General features: G+C 45.1%; 1 protein-coding gene across 1 annotated transcript in view; it reads left to right on the plus strand.

Moving 5' to 3' along the window:
* The window catches only part of LOC126251652 (calmodulin-binding transcription activator 1), a 1,922,036-nt gene that overhangs the window by 818,723 nt on the left and 1,089,722 nt on the right, over positions 1 to 13,591 (plus strand). The window lies entirely within an intron of this gene.

The following is a 13,591-nucleotide window of genomic DNA, read 5'->3' on the forward strand; positions in this document are numbered from 1 at the left end:
AAAAAATGGACAGGGCAGTGGCCTGATATAAAGAAGATTCTGGGTTCTAATCTTGTCAGGTGCCTTAATTATACGTTTTCAAATCTCAATTGTAATGATTTTGTTCATTATTGTTATTCAATTAATTGGTTTCATTGTAATTTTTTATTTCTATTCGTTTGTCACATTATCGTATCATCTTTTTCATTTGCTGTCATTTTTCTTTCTATCATTGTTTTTCCACTTGGAATATTTGTTCATATTAATTTAATTAACTTCATCTATTAATTTCGATTTAATTCCCTTCATTTTACCATCCTGTATTTTTATCCATGTTATTCCACTGATTCTATTACTCATTTTGCTTGAATATCTTTTTACTTACAATCCCTCCTTCCGTTTAAATCTTCATCTCCGTTATTTTATGTACACTGTAGAAGGAATTTGTGTTTTAAATGTTTGTGTGACGATTGTCATCAAAAAACATGCACATCTTGTAATGAAAAATACATTTTGACAACATTGCACAGTCAACATATATTATGTAGTCTTTTGTTGGTTAATCGCTAGATCGACATTTCAAATGTTATAATATTATATCAGATACATAAGTATAATTAAATTCATATTCGCAAAAATTCCGAGTGGAAAAATAATGGTAGGAAGAAAAATGATAGCAAATGAAAGCGTTGATGCGATGATTAAAATAATATGACGAAGGAATAGAAATAAAAAATACCTTTAACCCAATTAATTGAATAAAAGTAATGATCACAGTCATCATGATGAAGATTTGAATACAAAAGAATTTGAAGCACCTAACATGATTAGAACAACAACGTTCTACATGTCAGACAATTACCTTATCCATTGTACCGCACAACCACTCCGCACAAGATCGGCGTTTTAAAGCTGTTAAGCGGCAAGAGAAATTCCGATTTTTTTTCGCTCGTTACTAGCAGCAAGGATGAATGACTGCAGAGTGTGACACGGTGACACCGCTGGGGACCTCTCGTGAGGTGAGACAGGCACAGACAGAGCTGAACTGACAGCCTAGACTGCAGAGATGACGTGCTGCGTGTTCTCAGCGTGCTCCGTGGCGGCCGCATATAGGCGGTGCAGTCATGTGGTTGCTGCCAACTTGTAGACGTGACATCGTTAGCACACGATACCAAGTTTTAAAAAATCATCAAATAGAAAAGCCAGATTTTTAATTTGAAAATGAAAATAATAATAATAATAATAATAATAATAATTATAATAATCTTCTTCTGGCTCACCAGGTTTAGGTAGCGGCGTTTTTGTCCTGTGTAAGGAGAGTACTGGGTATGCAGCCATTATCATAAAAAAAACATCTAGGACAAGATTTATCCGAAGGAACGTGTTGCGAATGTAGGATACAGGAAACTGTAATAAGGGTAGTAATAGTGATGATGATGATGTAAATTTATGCAAGGATTATTATTGTTATTATTATTTTCATTTTACGGATCTTAATGATGAGCAAGAAAAAAGGGCAACGTATTGCTTGTTTTCTCACATAATACACAGAAATAGCAACACAATAAACGGAAGACAGAGTTGAACAACGTTTCTGTGGCTGGTGTTGCTGTACTATAATATTGCTTCTCCAGCAAGATATTAGAAATACTGTTATTCAGACCCACATGGTTCCTGCCTGTTATGGAGGTAGACTACGTAAACGATTTTGTGGTCGCCGTTACTTATCTATAGTAACTGTTTGATTTTACCGAGATTGTTATACCTTGACGCCGCAGACTCATTTCTCGAAGATGCTAACCCCTAACCAGCTGTAAATCTCAAACACCAGTAACCACAAAATAAACCCAGGTGCTGCTTCTTTATCGTGTATGTCTTTCACCTCCGTTATATACATTGCATACTACATTTTAATACAGCATACGACTTTAACAAAGTTCGCAATACATTTAGCCTTTATCGTTTGCACTCCGTACGTTCTCTCTGAGTTCCTCTTGACAAGTCATGTTCTAACGTTATGACGACTTAAAGTGTGAGTGTGGGTGTGGGTTATACTGATTTATTTCCCCAAACCATGTTCCACTTCTTTACGAGGTGACTTCCTTGGAATTTTTGCAGCCTCTCTTCTTTACGGAATAGTCGGTTGCTGGAAAATCTCTTGACTTCTTCTCCGCCGAATAGCCCTAGGTACAGGAACTCTTAAGCCACTTTCTACTTATAAAATGAGTAGACATACCAACTTTCCTTTTCGTCAGTTAACGATGTATTTGACTTTCATGGACAATATAATTCACACTTTCAACATACATGTTTAACTTTCCGTAAGTACCTCGTACCGTCGAACAATAGAAACAAAATGAGTTACATTCGAAAGAAAATCTGCTTAGACACCATAACTTTCAAAACAAGAGACTGAAAAAACGTCTTTCCTCTCACAAGGCTGAGTCAAGGGTCCACAAGAGTACATTTTCAAATGTTGCTGTTTCACATAACAATAGTCAGTGACACAATAAGCACAGAGCGGCATAAAAACTCTATGGTTCTTCCTTACACACGCACTAAAACCTCCTGTGGATTGCCCGACAGGTACTTGTCGGTGCCGTTCGACCGCCGCGTCCATTTTCTTCCCGCGCCTGATTTTAAACCTGCACACACAAACATGTGATGCGCGGTAGGTAGGATTCTACCACCCCACACTCATATCTAGAATATCGTGTGTTCGAGACGGTAGAAGGCTGAGTGGTTCTACAATTTACACAGAAATTCTCGAATCACTACAATGTCACGAAAATCGTCATACTCGGCGAAATTCCGTGGTCCGAAATGAATCTCCGACGTGGGACGTCGTTTTCATGGAATGACTGCCCCGACAAGTGAGTGTCTCCGTGTGCAGGAATCGAGGTGCCAATCGACCTTGGTTTGTATGATAGATATTGGGTCCACTTTTGGTCTCACGACAAGCGCTAAAGAAACAGAAAATATCCCGCACGATATGTGGTCCAAAAACAAACTCTTACTCACTAAAATAACAAGATGCTCGCTCAGGGTGACGACCATCCTTCGTCGGTTACAGATGCAGAGGGAATAACACATCACTTTGTCCAAATCGATATGTTACCCACAATACACATTTGATTTTTATTTTCAGAAGGCCTTGTTTTGTCCCAGTGTGTATCTAGAAATTTAAAGCCCGTAGAGGAGGGGAGTTTTTTCCAGTTGACTTTAGGAACTGACAATCTACTACCGTGGGTAACTATGCGAGGATGGTGCCATCGAATCATGCGTGAGTAATTGAGGATTCAGCGTCTGAATGAAGCAGATCCGGCCATTGTCCAGCGCAGATTACCCAAGGTTCGGAGCCAGTTTCCATGAAACATATGGTATTCATTGTATAGTACTCTCGTTTCCAGTATTAGCTCACAGGTACGCACACACACACACACACACACACACACACACACACACACACACACACAGGCTTTTGTGGTGGTGGAGGTGGGGGATGAGAAGAACAATGTACGTTCAAAGATTTTTGTAGTCTGATGTTACTTTATAAGCCAAATACCGACTGTACGAACTGCTGCTCCAAATACCGACTGTACGAACGGCTGCTGCAAACTCTTTTTGTTATATGTTACGTTGTTGTTAACTGGGTGGTGACACTGAGAGTTTACTGTGCAGTGGTCCGGTGTTTCCACTGGCGAGGGCGGGGCACGCGGCTGTAACTTTCGCAGTTATTGCTGCTCCCGTCAATGGTGTCGCGCTTCTAATTTGTGAAATGAACAAACGAACGCGCGTGTGCCGGCAGCAGCAGCAGCAGCAGCAGCAGGTGAGGCGGACACCGTTACCTGGCGACCGGCGCAACCGCTCCCACTGCCTCTGTGCGGCCTCGTGCAGCTCGATCCGTTGCGCGCCCACCTTTTCGCTTCATAGGTACTAACGCATGATTTATGGCCGCCGGAGGGACCTGCGATGCGCCTCATCCCCGCCACCCTCGGCGTCAGCGGCCCCCGGAGCGTGAAATTGTCGCCGCTGCCCTGTAACTGCTGCATAAATATTCAGTTCCCCTCACTCGTCGTATTCACTTGAGCCTGTCCGTGATTTACATTTAATTGCACGTGACTTATGAGTCCAAGTGACATTTAGCCGTTAGCAGAATTATTCTGGAACGATAACGGCAAAAATGGATTGCCGTCGTCTGTGCCATCGGCGTTCTATTTTTTTCTCCTCAGTGTTTGACACAACTATATTTTGGCCGTACATATCGTACTTTAATTATACCGAAGGCAATCACGACTCGGTAAAGGTAGTTTAATGTCAGGTATAAAATGTAACATGGCTGCCACTTAGTCCACGATTAACTTTCTTGGGCATGATACTTGGTATGTATCTCGCGCCTTATCTAGCACGGGTAACCTATGGTAGAGTTTTAATAGTCAGTGAGAATCCAGCTCTTAATTTTTCAACGTTACTCTCGCTTTTATAGTAGCACAGCAGGTAAGCTGAGTTTCCTTTTAATGGAAAAATAGATTTTTCCTTTGTTTAAAAAATTCCCTGTGAATATTTCACGCAATCCTATTACCTGACGGTACACAGTGTTTGGGACGATGGCTTTTAATATGCAACAACTCCTCGTAGTGACTATAGCAATAAAAGAAACAGAAGCTGTAGGCATAGAAACTGTCGAGTCTTGTTATGTTGTGAACACTATTTAACAAAAGTGCACCCAAGATCTAAGCTGGAGAGGGAGGGGACACAGTAACTCAAATAACTTTTGTGGGATGGGAGATAGAGGTGGACGACAAAAGAACTATTTCTTAGAAATTAAAACTGAAAACTATTGAAAAGCTGTGTGTTGTGTACATAGTTCCGCGTAGTCAGCGCGTACACAACTTTCCCACTAGAGCGCGCCCCGCTGAGCGCAACAGCGCAGGCGCAGCGCTCGTCCGTCTCCGCACTACGAGATGGCGCTGTCTTAGAGACGGACCAAATTCTGCTTCCGCCGATCCGCGTATTAATATGTAACGCAGCCAATGAGATTGCTGCTAACGTAGAACCTTTTCTCCTCGCGGATCACACTCGCGCAGTGATACCTGAACGCGCGAGGTATTATAACGAGTGTACAGACCTCCGATTAGTCAGTCTGCATTTGTCTGCAACAGTCTGTACGAGTTCTACATTTGTCTGTACCAGTCTATAGTCAAGTTTCAGTCTGCGCCCAATAAGATTACCATATTCCTGTACATAGCCATGAAGATAAATGTATAGACACTTTTGTCAAGTATCAGCGATATATGTGAGAATAAGATTAACGTACCGATACTAAAGGAACTTCGCCAGCCGCGGTGGTCTCGCGGTTCTCGGCGCGCAGTCCGGAACCGTGCGACTGCTACGGTCGCAGGTTCGAATCCTGCCTCGGGCATGGATGTGTGTGATGTCCTTAGGTTAGTTAGGTTTAAGTAGTTCTAAGTTCTAGGGGACTGATAACCACAGCAGTTGAGTCCCATAGTGCTCAGAGCCATTTGAACCAAAGGAACTTCAGATTGTCAATTGTAAATAGCATCCAGAACCAAGTTAAGTAATTTTTATGCTTGTTCTTATTTTAATAAATGTGTGTGAAAATTAATCAAGTTCTGTTTAAAGTTGGTCACCGTCAATCTACTCTAGGAGTGCAAGAGGCATTTCTATCGTCTGACCCAACGGCAGAAGATAAACACGCCACGATAAGACCACGAGACATACTGCTGACACTCGCCTACTTCGTTAGACCGACAAGTCAAATAATCTGATGGTGTGTGTACTGAAGGTCTTACAGTACGCACACCAAACTGTGTTTATCAATCACCAAGATGTACTAATGCTACAACATTATAGTATACACTGAGGTGACAAAACTCATTGGATACCTCCTAACATCATGTCAGACCACCTTTTGCCCGGCGTAGTGCAGCAACTCGACGTGGCATGAACTCAACACGTCGTTGGAAGACCCCTTCAGAAATACACTCCTGGAAATTGAAATAAGAACACCGTGAATTCATTGTCCCAGGAAGGGGAAACTTTATTCACACATTCCTGGGGTCAGATACATCACATGATCACACTGACAGAACCACAAGCACATAGACACAGGCAACAGAGCATGCACAATGTCGGCACTAGTACAGTGTATATCCACCTTTCGCAGCAATGCAGGCTGCTATTCTCCCATGGAGACGATCGTAGAGATGCTGGATGTAGTCCTGTGGAACGGCTTGCCATGCCATTTCCACCTGGCGCCTCAGTTGGACCAGCGTTCGTGCTGGACGTGCAGACCGCGTGAGACGACGCTTCATCCAGTCCCAAACATGCTCAATGGGGGACAGATCCGGAGATCTTGCTGGCCAGGGTAGTTGACTTACACCTTCTAGAGCACGTTGGGTGGCACGGGATACATGCGGACGTGCATTGTCCTGTTGGAACAGCAAGTTCCCTTGCCGGTCTAGGAATGGTAGAACGATGGGTTCGATGACGGTTTGGATGTACTGTGCACTATTCAGTGTCCCCTCGACGATCACCAGTGGTGTACGGCCAGTGTAGGAGATCGCTCCCCACACCATAATGCCGGGTGTTGGCCCTGTGTGCCTCGGTCGTATGCAGTCCTGATTGTGGCGCTCACCTGCACGGCGCCAAACACGCATACAACCATCATTGGCACCAAGGCAGAAGCGACTCTCATCGCTGAAGACGACACGTCTCCATTCGTCCCTCCATTCACGCCTGTCGCGACACCACTGGAGGCGGGCTGCACGATGTTGGGGCGTGAGCGGAAGACGGCCTAACGGTGTGCGGGACCGTAGCCCAGCTTCATGGAGACGGTTGCGAATGGTCCTCGCCGATACCCCAGGAGCAACAGTGTCCCTAATTTGCTGGGAAGTGGCGGTGCGGTCCCCTACGGCACTGCGTAGGATCCTACGGTCTTGGCGTGCATCCGTGCGTCGCTGCGGTCCGGTCCCAGGTCGACGGGCACGTGCACCTTCCGCCGACCACTGGCGACAACATCGATGTACTGTGGAGACCTCACGCCCCACGTGTTGAGCAATTCGGCGGTACGTCCACCCTGTCTCCCGCATGCCCACTATACGCCCTCGCTCAAAGTCCGTCAACTGCACATACGGTTCACGTCCACGCTGTCGCGGCATGCTACCAGTGTTAAAGACTGCGATGGAGCTCCGTATGCCACGGCAAACTGGCTGACACTGACGGCGGCTGTGCACAAATGGTGCGCAGCTAGCGCCATTCGACGGCCAACACCGCGGTTCCTGGTGTGTCCGCTGTGCCGTGCGTGTGATCATTGCTTGTACAGCCCTCTCGCAGTGTCCGGAGCAAGTATGGTGGGTCTGACACACCGGTGTCAATGTGTTCTTTTTTCCATTTCCAGGAGTGTATTAAGCCATGCTGCGACTATAGCCGTCCATAACTGCGAAAGTGTTGCTGGTGCACGATATTGTGCACGAACTAACCACTCGATTATGTCCCATAAATTTTCGATGGAATCATGTCGGGCGATCAGGGTGGCCAAATCATTTACTCGAACTGTCCAGTATGTTCTTCAAAGCAGTCACGGAAAACTGTGATCCGGTGGCATGGCGCATCGTTGTTTACGAGTATGAAGTCCATGAATGGGAGAAAATGATCTCCAAGTAGCCGAATAGTGTTGCTTGTCTGCTAGCAATGACAATGTATGCGAACACCGCTGTTCTCGTAAAATGAAGGCGCCTGCCACTGCGTTGTCCGTGGTGAGAGGTAATGCCTGAAATTTCGTATTCTCGGCACACTCTTGGCACTGTGGACCTCGGAGAATTGATTTCCTTAACGGTTATGATACTAGACTGTTGCATGGAGGGTCGTGAGTTCAAAATTCACCTGAACTGTAAAATTTTAATATCTATATTCGGTTCGAGTACATTCTAGAAGTATCCAAAAAGTCAAGAATCACTGTACTGGAATGTTCTGTAACTGTATATATACCGTATGTGTTCTGGCCGGAGGAAGTTCGCTCCGTGCTCTTGTATGTGGAAGTGCTGAATTCACCTTCGTTAAGTGAAGTTAGTATTCGTCATTCATCTAATTACAGCTTCTTCTGCGTGACAATATGAGATTTGTACAGGTAACAACAATTGAACTTTATGAGTAACTTCTCAGCGGTTTGCGTTAGGACGTTCAAATTGCACGGTTGGTCGCGGGGCATCATGGGAATTAGTATGCGCTGTATGGTTAGGTTTAGTGATAACGTCCACTTTCATTTGGATGGGTTCGTCAATAAGCAAAACTGGCGCATTTGGGGGACAGAGAATCTGCATTACGCGATCGAGAACTGTCTTCACCCTCAACGGGTGACTGTGTGATGTGCAATGTCCAGTCACGGAATAATCTGTTCGATATTCCTTGATGGCACTGAGACCACCCAACGGTACGGTTTGAAAGATGATTTCATCTCCATTATCCAAAGTGACCCTGATTTCGACAAGATGTGGGGCATGCAGACAGAACTCGACACCATCGAAGCAGGAGAGTGTTTGATGTCCCGGAGGAGCACACTGGGGACCGCATTCTGGCTCTGGGGCACCCAGGGACCACTGGGTTGAACCTCGATTGGCCGCCATATTCTCCGGATCTGAACATACGTGACTCATTTTCGTGGGGCTGCTTGAAGACAAACTGTACAGCAATAGCCCCAAAACCATTGCGGAGCTGAAATGTACCGGCACTTCCGCGGGTCATGGAGAATTTCGCTGTTCGTCAGCGCCACATCATCGCTAATGATGGCAGGCATATGGAACACGTCATAACCTAAATCCGAATAGCTATAGTGACGTTTATATGTTGAATAAAGTGTCTGCACCCCATAGTTTGTAATTACGTTTTCTTTCATATAGTTCAATAATTGTCACCATGTACATACTTAGTATTTTGCTCAGTTACAAGTGAATATCTTTTGTCTTTACATTACAGTGTTTTTTTTCTTTACCTTTTAACAAGAGATAAACATTGACAGAAGAGGCTACAATCCCACTAGAAGCTTTTAGAACCCTGAGCCATCCGACATTTTCAGTTTGAAGAAGAATAGCGGCGAATAGCGGGTCATTTTTGAGATTTCGCGACAAATGGCAGTGGAGGCACTTCTTACAGTACCTATTATCCTTTTTTTTTTTGGAAGGGGGTTGGGGGAGTTTAGCTTGCCTCCTCGGTGTGTACGCCCTTGCTGTTTGAGTGCTTTTACTGAGCGAGGCGTTGCAGTAATTTAGGCACTAGATTTATGTTCGAGAGAAACGGGTCGCAAGTTACCATCCGGCCATATAGATTTTAACTTGTCGCGGTTGGCACCTAATGCCCGAACAGTTTCTGCGAAAAGCAGATGACCGGTTTCCTTCACTATCCATGGCCAGTCCGATCTTGTGTCCTAATCTGTTTTTATTGAATAGTTGTCTGAACTAAGAAGCAGGCTCATCGACTCCAAAGGCGCTGGCGTGGCGGCACCTCGGGAAAACTGGCATCAAAATTTATTAGTCTAATGCGTGCTATTCAGTAACTTTTGGTTCTTCTCGTTGTCAGAAGTTTAATTTCTGTATGAAATTTAACAAGGTTAGTAGAGGAGCATACCATATCCACATAATGCAGAAAAGTTCTCAATATATGCAGATCGCAGCAGTTGTTAGGAGGCAGCAGTTTCAGCCACTTTATGCGGTCATCTTCAGGTCACGCAATACCTGCTACAAAAACTCATCACATATGTCTGTAACATGTAGTGTGTCAGGTTGTGGTTAGGAATCTGTGACGAGCTGCTGCTTTAACCATTGTTTAGCCTGAAGGTTACCGCCTGATACAGTTGAAACCGGTCTCCTTTTAATAAAGATAGTGATCTAGACTTATTAGAAAGTTTTAAGCATTCATTTCTGCGCTCTATATTGTGCTTAAAGCTGATTTTGTGGGCACCCAATATTCACTTCAGTGAAGATTTATAAAAGTGTGATCTTTTTTCCAGACTGGTCGTGTAGTTGGTAAGTTGTGAACGGTAGAAAGAATGTTGGGTTATCTGCGAAAATTTACGCCATCAGTAAGTGGGCACGGAACGGAAGTGCAGAAGAGGAAAATTACGATTTTTGAAAGGTGCAGCTTATAATTCGGCCGGGAATCGATGTGGTGACCGCGTGCTCCTCTATACTGCATCCAAATGACGACATTGGCAGAGGATGACACTGAAGCCTATCATTACTGAATAGTGTCCGACGGGTCCAGTAGACGGACCTTTGGTTTTATCAGTTTGTGATTCTGGTCGAAAGATTTCATAAAAGTAATGTCAGATTGCAATAAGTTTCAGAATTAAAATACATTTTTTACTTTCTTTTAATCGTGATATATATTTAGATACCAACCTAGCCACTGAATACCAACATTGTTAGTCTGAGTCCTTTCGTCGTAGTAACTGCTTCATCGCTTCACGGGCGTTGCCTGGGATGACGTGGAAGTTGCACAATATTGAGCAAGGTGTCTTGAAACTTCCGAGTGAGACTGCTGAAGAAATAAGGCGAGAGGCTTGCAGGGCCATTACCAGGATGCTCGCACCGAAGCAGAACATCAACATGCAGAACGGAAAGATTCCCGTTACTTAAGAGAAGACACAGAAATAGTGATATTACCCACGGACAAGGGAAACGCTACTGTTCTTTTGCCTGCAACATCTTATTTCGGCAAGATGACGGATTTACTGCAGGACTCAGCATATCGTCTTCTCCAGAAACATCCAACTGACGCAGTACAACGAATGACATCCGCACTCCTCAAATCCAGCCAGTTTCCTGAACATCTTAAAAAGAGCTTAAGAGTACAAGCGCCAGTTGCACTAAGACTTTATGGGCTGCATAAGATCTATCATGAGCATTATAGGAGCTCCAATATATTATCTAGCTAAACATCTGCCTTGTCTTCCAAGCCCACTGGTAGGAAAATGTGAACATCACGTTCAAAACTCAGAAGATTTTATACAACGACTGAAAACTGTGCATCTCGACCCAGCTGACATACACTGAAGTGCCGGAGAAACTGATATAGGCATGCGTATTCAAATACAGAGATAAAGGTATGTAAACAGGCAGAATACGGCGTTGCGGCCGGCAACGCCTATATAAGAAAACAAATGTTTAGCGCAGTTGTTAGATCGGTTGCTGCTGCTACAATGGCAGGTTGTCAAGATGTGAGCGAGTTTGAATGTGGTGTTATAATCGGCGCACGAGCGATGGGACACAGCATCTCTGAGGTAGCGATAAAGTGGGGATTTTCCCGTACAATCATTTCACGAGTGCACCGTGAATATCAGGAATCCGGTAAAACATCAAATTTCTGTGTCATCGCCGTGGCCGGAAATAGATCCTGCAAGAACGAGACCAACGACGACAGAAGAGAATTTTTATACGTGACAGAGATGCAACCCTTCCGCAAATTGCTGCAGATTTCATTGCTGGGCCATCAGCAAGTGTCAACGTGCGAAGCATTGAACGAAACATCATCGATATGGCTTTCGGAGCCGAAGGCCCACTCGTGTACCCTTGATGACTCCACGACACAAGACTTTACGCTTCGCCTGGGCCCGTCAACACCGACATTGGACTGTTGATGACTGGAAACATGTTGCCTGGACGGACGAGTCTCGTTTCAAATTGTATCGAGCGGATGGACGTGTACGGGTGTGGAACAACCTCATAAATCCATGGACCATGCATGTCAGCATCGTGTCTCATTACCTGCATACATTCTTGTCTATTGTGCATTCTTACGGGCAACTGCAACAGGGGAATGCAGCACCCCACAAGTCCAGAAACGCTACAGAGTGGCTTCAGGAACACTCTTCTGAGTTTAAACACTTCAAGTGGCCACCAACTCCCGAGACCCGAACATTATCGAGCATATCTTGGATGCCTTGCAACGTGCTGTTTAAAAGAGATCTTCAGCCACTCGTACTCCTACGGATTTATGGACAGCCCTGCAGGATTCATGGTGTCAGTTCCCTCCAGCACTGCTTCGGACATTAGTTTACCCCACGCCACGTCGTGTTGCGACACTTCTGAGAGCGTGCCGGGGCCCTACACGATATTAGGCAGGTATACCAGTTTCTTTGGCTCTTCAGTGTACTAGTGAGGTTCGATGCGGTTTCTTTGTTAACAGGAGTACGTATGGTGGATTCATTACAGCTTACAGCAACTAAATTGGAGGAGGACATATTACATCTGTTGAGACATGCGCTTAGATTTGCTTACTTTTTATTTATTGAACAATATTTTGAGCAGACTGGCGGTGTTGCTGTGGGTAGATCTTCGTCTCCCGTAGTTGCTAACCTTGTGTTATGGAAGACTTCGAAGAAAAAGCACGCCAGTCAGCGGTGTTGATACCTAAAGGTTTCTGGAGATCTGTGGACGACACTTTCGTAGTTTGGCCACGTGAAGCAGCAACGCTTCCTGCATTTCTGGAACACCTTACTTCCCTCCAGCCCATTGCTTCGCCATGGAAGTGGAGAAAAATGGGGACCTCCCGTTCTTAGACGTCTTCGTCCGCAGAAAAGAAGATGGTTCCTTGAGTCACAGTCTGTTTCGTAAACCTACTCATACTGACCTATATCTAGGAGCTACGAGCTGCCATCGCTCATCTCATCGCAGTAGCGTGTTACGAACTCTCGTTCATAGGGCTAGAATCATCTCAGGTGCAGGAAGCTTATTAGCAGAGCTTACCCATTTCGGTCTGTGTTTGTACAAAATGGATACCCTGATAAACAGATCCGTAATGTATTTAAACCTGCACTCACTTAAGCTCAAGAACAGCAAGAAGAAGCGGAGAACTCCACGGGGTTGGGTTTTCTGTCTTACGTTAGTGGCGTGTCCTTTAAGATGGGCTGGGTGTTCAAAAAGACATCAAATAAAATGTGTACCGCCCTCCACCGCGAGTGCAAATTGTCCTGGGTTCTGTTAAAGATGACTAAGGAAACCATGGATATACAAAATTCCGTGCCAGTATGGGGAATCGTACGTTGGCGAGACCTGTCACACTGTTAAGGATAGATGTGTTGAACATAAGCTTCACACAAGACTGGGTCAGCTAGAAAAGTTTGTTGTAGCTGAACACTGTCTTGAGGACACAGCATGAACTACGGAGAGACAAAGATCCTTTCGTCCTCCTTCACGTACTGGGACTCCATCATTAAAGAATGCGTTTAAGTAACGACCTGGTTAATAGAGACATGGGATTTTGACTCAGCAAGGCATAGGAACCTGCATTAGCTACTAAGGCATCGTCGGCCGCAGACGAACGAATCCGAGTCAACACAGACGGGGAATCGGAGTTCGCACACTTAAACTGGTCGCCAACTCTGCCCGCGCGCGTACTGGGCCGCCATCTGCGGTCGCGCTTTTCCCGCGTCGCGAATGCGAAGACCGTGGCACGTTTCTTCGGCAGGGGGCACTGGATGTCGCCGTGCTCTATGATTCGTTCACGATGACGTTATAGCCCCACCCCTTGGCACCTGCGCTTTTCTCGCGAGTGAGAGTATATATTGGCGAGCCACTGCAACAGCAGGTCAGTAAGC

Source organism: Schistocerca nitens, chromosome 4 (genome assembly GCF_023898315.1).
Source record: "Schistocerca nitens isolate TAMUIC-IGC-003100 chromosome 4, iqSchNite1.1, whole genome shotgun sequence".
Lineage (NCBI taxonomy): Eukaryota > Metazoa > Arthropoda > Insecta > Orthoptera > Acrididae > Schistocerca > Schistocerca nitens.